Source organism: Pinus tabuliformis, chromosome X, assembly GCF_031772625.1.
Source record: "Pinus tabuliformis cultivar Carrire ecotype Pingquan chromosome X, CPIR1, whole genome shotgun sequence".
Taxonomy (NCBI): domain Eukaryota; kingdom Viridiplantae; phylum Streptophyta; class Pinopsida; order Pinales; family Pinaceae; genus Pinus; species Pinus tabuliformis.
This window is the reverse complement of record NC_142308.1, coordinates 232,898,142-232,906,144: the sequence shown is the minus strand read 5'-3', so window position 1 is coordinate 232,906,144 and position 8,003 is coordinate 232,898,142.

Here is an 8,003-nt window from a genome sequence, read left to right as displayed (position 1 = left end):
GTATTCAGATTACTATGCTCTTTTAGGGTATGAAACAACTCTTTTAGGGGTTGATGAGCCCTAATACATCGACATATAAGTTTGGGGTTGATGTGCCAAAATATGTCTATAACAGTTGCCCCCTAAAGCATGAGGTCGTAAATATTCATGTCGGGTGAAATGCTTTATCATGAGGATCCAAAGTTTCGAACTAGAAGGTGACCTGCATAAGTTACAATACAATATATCATCATAATCTAATTTTTCATGATCTAGCTGAGGGTGGCATTCCCATGTTCAGCTTTATAAATTTCATTTCATGTACATAGATCAGATAGTCTTCTGCAGATATAGATTTGTGATTCTACAGATATAGAGTCGCAATCCATGGCTAGGATGACCATCTGTGTAGAGCCTTTGTACATTTGATATTTTTATATCCCTGTATATATCGTAGCCCGGATGGATGAAACTAGATCCAGGGTCTTCAAACTCGTTCAATCTTCGCTCGATGTACAAGTCAATCCATGTGAAGAGATGTTCTGAAGTCGAACATGGAAAGACATCTCTTGATTACCAGCCAATGATGTAAGTAGTTAACAAATGCGAGAGGAATCACCGATAATGATAATGATCCTCAAGGTACTACAATACAATTCACGTGGTGTGAATACATAATCCGATGTCAAACACCACGCAAAATCTTTCAGTTGAAGGCCATTGATGTCAATCTGTCGTCGGAAGTGAGAAACTTGTCATTGATGTATGTAAGCTTCAAAGCACTGAAAGGGTTGTTTCTAAGTCAACTTCTAGATAATGAGCTGATGTCGACAAGAAGCAACTCGTCATAGGAGGGCCTTGATGTATCCCACATCTACGACTTAAAACAAAGCAAATGATTTTTGGAGGTGAAAACGGACTAACGACACAATGTTCAGGAATGGTGGTCATGAAAAAAAGAAGGTAGGAGGTATTGCGGTGTATGATACATTAACTGTATGGTGATTTCTCAACTGAATGACTTCTCTTGAACATGTCGGCAACACTGAGATGAATTGGTAGCGTTAACCCCAGAAGATGTATGGTATGAAAGACCAATGGTGTGATGACCGGTGAACGGAATAACCCAACCCAACTCAATAATGGAGATGAAGTGAAAGTGTCATGTTCAAGAGTGACTTGCTACCATAAATTCTTCAAGTTTCTTCCCTTTCTCCCCAATCATTGCTAACCAGTACCTCTTTATTTTTGTCAAGCTTGAGGAGGATAACATATGCTTGTTCTATAATTCACCCTTCAGGTAAACCTGTTGCTATTTAATGTTTTAACGAGTCTAGCGACAGTGAAACTCGGTCTCGTATAGATGGACAAGTTTATCGCTATTGTTTTAACGAGTTTAATGACAAGGATAACTTAGTCATTTTCATGTTTAGAGAGTTTGAAAAGGGACGAAAAGAAAACTCCATAAATTATTTTTCGTAAAGTAATCCCTCAGGTCTGAAAAAGGAAAAAATAATATAGGAGGGATGACATTTCCAATACTTTAACGAGTTGGAAAAGACAAGCACTCAACAATCTTTTCATATTTAACGATTCTAAAAAGGGTTTAAAGAGGACTCTATTTTTTAGGAACGAGTGGTTTCTAGGGTAGCAACTGGTTCCGATGATGTTGGAACTTCTCAAAACATGTTGATTTACGTGAAGAGGCTGGCTAATAAGACCACTCATTGCAACTATTCCTCAAAAAGGGTAAAACAATCAAGTGAAAGCGTATGGTCAGCCAAAGTGATGGTGGTGATGAGATGAAAACAGCCAAGGCTCAAAAGGCTGACAGAATGGCAATCACAAGGGTTAAAAATTGAAAATGGGTTCATTTTTGAAAATCTTGAACCATGGGGAACTATGCTTGGATTCAGTTTCATGTTTACACAAGCTTGAAATGAACAAACTATGCTTGAATTGCCTTGCATGCCCCCAGCATGATGTACAACATCACTGACTTGATCATCAATTGATGTAGGTATTGAACAAGTTGCCACATAATTAACTTGTGGTGGGGATGATACTGTTGATATAAATGGACCATTTAGGGACGACGATTGACTTGGAGCTATATTTGGACCGAGGAATGAAAGCTGGTCAACGGTGACAATCTTGCCTTCATGTGGGAAACACATCACTCGAAAAAGTGTTGAAACAATAGCTTCCATGTTATAACCACAGTCATGCCCAAGAAGTAAATTTTATTCTAAAGGTTTTGGGACTACCATCACGTTCAGATAAATGGTCTTTCCTCCCAAAGTAATAGGTAACTTGGGAAGGACCCCTAATGGTCGACTGGTTCCTCTGTTAAAGCCCAACAAATTCTGTGTAATAGGTACAAGCGGTGGTGAACAAAGCGCTTTCCAAGCAGTTGAAGAAAGGATACTTAAAGGAAGTGACTAGGCTACCTAGAGAGGGTACCGTAGAAATGGGAGAATTAACCCCTTGAGTTACAAGAACTGGAGGGTTTTCCTCCTGCCTTGATGGATCAGGTGGATTGCCCCCAAGCTCATTAGAATCCGAAGTAACAAAAATGAACTTGAACGGAATCATTTTCACTCTCTTCGAAAAAGGTACGATTTGCTGAAGATGAAATCAAGTCGATTTTTGCCTCAACCTATTGATTTATGTTGGGTATAGACTTATTGGATTCACTTTCAGAGAGAGTGGTTTCGACCGACGGTTGATTTTGGCCAGTCGATTCATCAACTAGTGAAGGATTTAGGGAGAGTATCCTGTAACCAGATGGAAGTCGTTGTGGTGAAGCAAGACGGTTATCCAACACTCTTTTGGCTTCATCCAAAAAGGGACAAAGATGAAAGGATTATTACCTTCACATAACCTACATGGAATTCTGACCTTTCCTCTCTGTCCATGAACTTTACTATTACTAGTTGATGATGTGTTACCAACATGATCTCCAGAGGTTGATGACACGAGATGGTGTGAACAGGAAGACCATTATTTCAAGATCCGAGGAAAGTAAGGACAATCTCGATGAAAATGGTCTTCCGCACAAATTTTGCATGGATATTTTGACTTTGTGAGGCTTAATTGATAGATTTTCATCAAATGTTGCATTTAGAGCAATGGTTGCTTGGTTGACCCCTTATTGAATTGGCTTCTTCTTCTTCTCCTGCCCTTTCTTCTTCTTCTTAACCAGCTGGTTACTAGTATCAATACTTTCACCAAGAGAAGAGGAAGAAGGGGAGGAAGAAATAAACGAGGAAGAAGGTGAAGGGTCAACTTCAGGATCAACCGGAGGTTGATTTTGTCTAGTTGAAGGCATACTCAATTTTGGAGAAATCACAACATTTTGAACCAAAAAGGTTGAAAACAGCCATACTGGCAGGCCAATGGTAAGTCTCGGAAGGGATAATGTAGCCATATAAGGAGCACCAATATTTCTGAAAGAAGGAAAAGGACTAGGATTCCCATCAAAATGGATTCCTTGATCAGTGGACTCTGGATTTGTCATCATATGTCTCAACCTAAGATCAACTAAGGAATAGGGATGTTATTCACAGTCAATTAATTTTAATGAAACTTTGGACACAACTTTGCTTTTTCAGTTTTTAAGAGTCGAGAAAAATCTAAAGATGACTCTAGTCTCCTTCGATTTTTAATGAGCCTGAAAGGACAGGTGCTTAGATGGACATTTTCTTTTAAAGAGTCGAAAAGGAATGAAAGTGACTACTTCGGAAAATCTATACAAAGGGATTACCAAAGCAATCGCAAAACTGCAATATACACCTTGGTGTTAAATTAAAAAGAAATTACCAAGGACTTATGTACAGCAGTCAATCTTCATGAATGTTGTGTTCAGTGCATTACGATCAATAAGGCGGCAGACTTAGTTTCCTATGGATAAAGGATTTAAGCCTATTGTGGTCTCCCAATATATATATGTGACGGTATGGGGAGCACAAGTCCATGCAAGCACTTGTCGTATCAAGGAGGAGGAATCACCCAACCTTCAATGAAAACGATAGCCACTAGTTTTAACGATGCCAGAACACGTCACTAGCCTAGACCTCTAGATATGTTGCGTTAAGTTCCAAAGCGTTGTTAGGTTCATTGAAATTTATTTTAAAGTTGATCTTGTTTATAATTTTCCTTTCAGTGGTTCACCACGTGATGATGATCTGAAATTCTTAAGATGCAATCTACAATGATAAACAATCTTTGTCTATTTTGAGCAATGAAAATCCTAGCTACTAGGGAAAGAAGATAACAATAATTTTAAGAAAAGAGCAAAGACCACAGACTAGTGCATTTCCCTAAATCATCTTTTTACACACAAATCAAAAAATGCTAAATTCAAATGCATGTATTTTTTTTCGCTTTCCTTAGTGTAAAAAATGCCAAAAAGGAAAACTAAATGCAGCAAAGAACTGAATTATTTCACTCAAAATGACATTTTCGACAATTTCTTCTTCAAAAGAGAAAGGAAGACTCAAAATGACACTTTCAATTTTGAATAAAAATGATTTCAACACTTCGAATATAAATAAATCAAACCAAATGCATGAAGAAAATTTTAATCATTTATCAAGGGAAGGAAGAATTTACGACACTTCTCTTTTCGACACAAAACGACAATTACGACACTTTTTGTACCAAAGCAACAAATCGATTTAAACAAATTTTTGACAAAGGATTGTAAATGATGAAAAAATACATAAAAACATTCACTAATCCTAATGTAATTTAGGCTGATCTAAGTGATGCAAGTAATTTTCTGTAAAGAGGCATTGTTCATTTGCAGCAAAACAACCAAACAAAACTGAAAACAAGGTCAAAAACCCTCAATTTCTAGATGGAAAAAGAGTTCAGTCAATCATCGCACCTAGGCTTCACAAAAACTGAGATGCATCACACTTACTACACTCGCGAGGTGCAATGCATACTGAGTCACAATGGAAGACAATGCCATGGTCCAGGGAGCGCAACTGAAATGGGTTTTGGCTCAAAAGTGGAGTTGTTTTCAATGAGTTAAGGTGGGTTTTGATGAACAATGATGAGCAAAGTATGATGGAATGTCTTGAGAGGTTACTGAGCTACCAAAAGGGCATCTAGATGTGCTTGCAAGTCAAATGTTCAATTCATAAACTAAACCAGAGATCGACTGAAGCAACATTCATCTACTATGCAATTACAGAGCAAGAGCAGTTCAAAGGCTACCTGGCTGACTTCAAACTTTGTCTATAGTTTATAAAATTGAACATAAAACAAATAATAACAAAAAAAAACATTTGTTCATTCCCCAGCGGAGTCGCCAATTCGTTTCTAGGAAAACTAGTATTCGTAAAGAATGTTAGCCCTCTAGGTTTGGCAGCTACCCTAGAAACAACAATTTAAAGCAATTTAATGATTTCTTCTATGTGTGATAGATAAGAGAAAGATAATGGAACCAACCTGGAACTTCCACTTAATCCCTTGCTTGATCTCTCTCCCCTTAGACAGATCCTGCAACTCCTCACCATACTTAACACACTTGGAGAGTACCTGCACAAGTACAGCAAAAAAGAACCGTCAAAGCATCGTCATCTATTACAACATAAACATTACAGAATCAGATATATAATGAACAAATGATAGCATTCACAAATGATAATATTCACAATTGTACAATCATATGGAAGAAAACTTGAAGAGCTTTATTAATAGAAAGGAGAATTACAACCCAGTTGTCTGATCCAGCATCATCCTCCCAGCTTCAATCCTTCTTCACCTCATGAAATAGCAAGATCAATCCAACAAGAACACAATACTCTCTCCTCAAACTATCAGCACTTCCTTGCAATTCACAACATTCCAGCCTCTAGATCTCTTGGATGAGGGATCCATTTATAAATGTTTGTAAGGGTGTGAGTCATCCATGGGGCTTGATTAGTGTCATTTCACTTGTTACAATGGGCTCCACAAGAGAAGGGATTGGATATTTTCTTACATCCCTTATGCATCCTTTGGAGAATTCAGAGAGGCAAGTGGCATAGGAGAAGTTTCTGGAAGATTCCATGAGCAATCAATTGACAAATGTCCTAGACATTTGTCCATCCTTGCCCATCGCACCCTATGGAAGGCCTAAACAGTATGCATAGCACCCTGGCAGTGTACCACTCAGTATGCATCGCACTTTTCCAATGGAGCAGTCAGTATGGTTCAGTTTAGGCAATTTCTGGATGGTTTCTCAAATGGAACTTTTGGGGAATGATGTATTCAGATGACCATGCTCTTTTTAGGGTATGAAACAACTCTTTTAGGGGTTGATGAGCCCTAATACATCGACATATAAGTTTGGGGTTGATGTGCCAAAATATGTCTATAACACTTCCTCTTGAGTGCATTTACCAACGAGCTAATCAAATGTCGAAAGAAATTTTTTGTTGCTTACAATAGTAATGAAGATTTCCAAAACGAGGAAGACATTGAAGAGTCACCACCACCATCTTCTCATCTGATATTTGTTCACCAAGAGATTGTAATTGATCCCTTGGGCAAGATATTGTCATAATATAGGATTTCACGAATTCCCCGTTGATCATATTCAATTATTTGAGTTGATTTCTCAGGGAGAGGATGTGATTTAGGTTGTCGACTTCATATGTCCCTTTCTTGTACTTGGATTTGATAGCAGCAGAAGCATTCGCCGAAGGATCATGAACTTTTCCTTTAACATAGCCTAAGACGTCATTTTCATCAAATATTACTTCCAACCTGATCTTGCAAGTAGAAAAGTTTGATGAGTCACCCAGCTTCTTATAATCCTTGAAGCAAGAGGTAGACATCTTGACCAAATCAAATAGGTTGTAATCACCCTAGTGAAAATTCATGTAAAAATATATATAAGGCCACAAATGATAGGACACATATTCCAAGATGAATGGTGGGGGAAACATCCTAATGGGTGTTGATTTTGTTTATTATGGCTAAGGAAATTGGCAAAGGCAATGGCTAAGGTTTGGAAAGGCATGAGTTATTAATTAACATTTTATATATGAAAATAATGGAAATTAGGAGAAAAGAAAGGTGAAAGGTCGCACGTTGCATGTGAGGATGAAATTGAAGGAAAATAATGGAAAATGAAGAAAATAGAGGCCTCATTAATAAAAAGGCTTCTGAGGATTGGTTGGCAAGCTCTTAGTCAATGTAATTTCTTGGCTCATGCTTGGTCAGTGTCAGATTTTGACAGGTTTTGGTGGAGCTCTCTTCTATTCTCTCTCTCTCATACTCTTGGACACATAGAGTTTTCTTGGAGCACTCTTGGAGGGTGTGGAATACGTGGATTCTTGGAGCAAGAAGGCAAAGGAAGACCAGGAAAGTGCAAGAGGGCATCGGGATCAGAAGTTGCATCATATTTGGTTGCAAGTACCGAGTTGCATGTATGATTTCTTCACTAGTTTTGACATGCATGTGGTTTCTTGGTTATGATTTGTCACTGGCATGGAATATTGCCTAGATTGACAGCGGATTTGCCTAGTCTTGCCATTTCCTAGATAGCCATAGAGTTTATGGGTCTATTTCCTTGTCCTATGTTGGTTGGTTCTCATGTTTCCTTAACTTGGGTTGAGTTATTAGTTCCTAGAGCCTTGGTTGGAAAAACACTTTGGAAGCCCTGTAACAACTTGGGTTGAGTTATTAGTCTTGGAGCCTTGTTTGGACAAATGCTCTAAAACCCCGTAACATCTTGGGTTGAGTTACTTGTCCCGTAGCCTTGGTTGGAAAAATACTCTTTGAGCCCTTGGTGGGTTAAGTTACTAGTCCTAGAGCCTTGGTTGGACAAACGCTCTCGAGCCCGACAACAGTTATGGTTTGAGTTACTAGTCTTGGAGTCTTGGTTGTACAAACGCTTTGCAGCCTAGCAGTAGCAGTGGGTTGAGTTACTAGTCCTGGAAGCCGAGTTGGAACAAACACTCTGGAGCCCTAGATGGACGGGATAGAGATTGATTTGATGATGGTTTGGTGATGTCCGACCATGA